The sequence below is a fragment of the Procambarus clarkii genome, chromosome 27 (assembly GCF_040958095.1).
Source record: "Procambarus clarkii isolate CNS0578487 chromosome 27, FALCON_Pclarkii_2.0, whole genome shotgun sequence".
In the NCBI taxonomy this organism is placed as follows: Eukaryota; Metazoa; Arthropoda; class Malacostraca; order Decapoda; family Cambaridae; genus Procambarus; species Procambarus clarkii.
The window spans coordinates 29,071,206-29,074,025 of NC_091176.1; positions in this window are offsets into that span (position 1 = coordinate 29,071,206).

Below are 2,820 nucleotides of genomic sequence, written 5' to 3' on the forward strand. Positions count from 1 at the left end.
AACACGTGGTGATCGCAGCTCTCACGTACCAAGCCGCTGCTAGCTGGCCTCGTAAGGGTAAATAATTATTGGCCTTACCAACTAAGTGGTTGGGCTCGTTCACTCGTCAGTGATCTTGTTCACCAGAAAGCGTGTGTTATCGCCCCCATAAGGACCCTCTAGGCCAACCCGCCAGACTGCCAGTTATCGTACTGCCAGTTATCGTACTGCCAGTTATCGTACTGCCAGTTATCGTACTGGCAGCTATCGTACTAGCGCGGCTTCCACGTATAACAAGTGTTGATAAATGCACCTCAGAACATCCGCCACCAAGATAATGTTATTAAAACACGACTAAAACAGAAGCGAAAAAGAAACAGGGAAAAAGGAGGAAACCCCACCTCCATTTAAAACTTTGACCCAAATATCAGAGTAACAAGGTTATCGCGAGTAATAATAATAATATATTATTATTAGTAATAGTAATTATAATATAGTCATAATAATTAGATTATATCCCAACATGTACAACAAGACTAGTAGCTGGGGTTTACGGAGCTAGACCTAACTCCCCTGTAATTACTGATAGGTAAGAAGGGTTGAAGGGTGATGGTGGTAGTTGTCGTAGAGATGGTGGGGTGGTAGAAGCAACGAAAATTGTCTAAATGTAATAAGGAGAAAAAACTGCCATAGTGGCAAAGAGGAACAAAATCTAAACTTCTAAAACAAGGGAAGTTTAACCACTGGGAACCAGACTTGATAAATAAGGACCCCCGCGTGGGGGGGACAGGAAGATCAAAACTGGTAGTCATGACAGACGAACACTTCTTCAAGCAGGAGAAGTGTTCGTCTGCCATGTTAGATTTGATACAAAATAAATAAATTTTATACAAAATGGCATCTTCTTGATGTTAGGGAAGCAACAAGGGTGAGAGGAGAGGTCGACCAGGGAGGGTGCCAGGTAGGGAGAGTGCCAGGTAGGGAGAGTGTCAGGGAGGGGGCCAGGTAGGGAGAGTGTCAGGGAGGGGGCCAGGTAGGGAGAGTGTCAGGGAGGGGGCCAGGTAGGGAGAGTGCCAGGGAGGGCGCCAGGTAGGGAGAGTGCCAGGGAGGGGGCCAGGTAGGGAGAGTGCCAGGTAGGGAGAGTGTCAGGGAGGGGGCCAGGTAGGGAGAGTGCCAGGGAGGGCGCCAGGTAGGGAGAGTGCCAGGGAGGGGGCCAGGTAGGGAGAGTGCCAGGGAGGGGCCAGGTAGGGAGAGTGCCAGGGAGGGGGCCAGGTAGGGAGAGTGCCAGGGAGTGGCCAGGTAGGGAGAGTGCCAGGGTGGGGGCCAGGTAGGGAGAGTGCCAGGGAGGGGGCTAGGTAGGGAGAGTGCCAGGGAGGGGCCAGGTAGGGAGAGTGCCAGGGAGGGGGCTAGGTAGGGAGAGTGCCAGGTAGGGAGAGTGCCAGGGAGGGGGCCAGGTAGGGAGAGTGCCAGCAAGGAGGCCAGGTAGGAAGAGTGCCAGGGAGGGGGCCAGGTAGGGAGAGTGCCAGGGAGGGGGCCAGGTAGGGAGAGTGCCAGGGAGGGGCCAGGTAGGAAGAGTGCCAGGGAGGGTGCCAGGTAGGGAGAGTGCCAGGGAGGGGGCCAGGGAGGGGGCCAGGTAGGGAGAGTGGGGGGCAGGAAGCATCAAATATTCAGTGATCAGATACGGGAAGAGCGCCGGGAGCCCTAAGCGAGACCTCAAGAACTCTCCCGCTCTTCATCAGCCTCTTGAGATCCCGCCACCGACAAGACTTGGCAAGATGCTCTTCACCGTCCACTTACCTCTCTCCTCCACACCCTCTCCTCCACACCCTCTCCTCCACACCTTCTCCTCCACACCCTCTCCTCCACACCCTCTCCTCCACACCCTCTCCTCAAGACCTTCTCCTCCACACCTTCTCCTCCACACCCTCTCCTCAAGACCTTCTCCTCCACACCCTCTCCTCCACACCCTCTCCTCCACACCCTCTCCTCCACACCTTCTCCTCCACACCCTCTCCTCCACACCCTCTCCTCAAGACCTTCTCCTCCACACCTTCTCCTCCACACCCTCTCTTCCATACAGAAGATGTGTAACACCTAGGAGTAAATTCATACTCCACTCCTCCCTATCCCCTGCCCCCTGCCCCCTGCCTCCCTGGCCCCTGCCCCCCTGCCCCCTGCCCCCCTGCCCCCTGCCCCCTGCCCCCTGCCCCCCTGTCCCCTGCCCCCCTGCCCCCTACCCCCTGCCCCCTGCCCCCTGCCCACTCTTATTTCCTTGTTCCCTTACCTCTCTTCCTCCTTCTCTTCCTTCCCTCCTTTCTCTTCTTGCACCCATCTCTTTCCTCCCGTCCCCTCTTCCTTCCCCTCCCTCCCTCCCTCCCTCCCTCCCTGCCTGCCTTTCCCCATTTGCCTATTTGATAAGTAAATCTTTATTGATGCCAGAGATAATCACTGAAGCAAATATTATTACATTGAGCTGGAAGGCATCACGTTTGTGGCACTGATGCCTCTCTCTGTTGTTTGTGGCACTGATGCCTCTGTTGTTTGTGGCACTGATGCCTCTCTCTGTTGTTTGTGGCACTGATGCCTCTGTTGTTTGTGGCACTGATGCCTCTCTCTCTCTGTTGTTTGTGGCACTGATGCCTCTTTCTGTTGTTTGTGGCACTGATGCCTCTGTTGTTTGTGGCACTGATGCCTCTCTCTGTTGTTTGTGGCACTGATGCCTCTGTTGTTTGTGGCACTGATGCCTCTCTCTCTGTTGTTTGTGGCACTGATGCCTCTCTCTGTTGTTTGTGGCACTGATGCCTCTCTCTGTTGTTTGTGGCACTGATGCCTCTGTTGTTT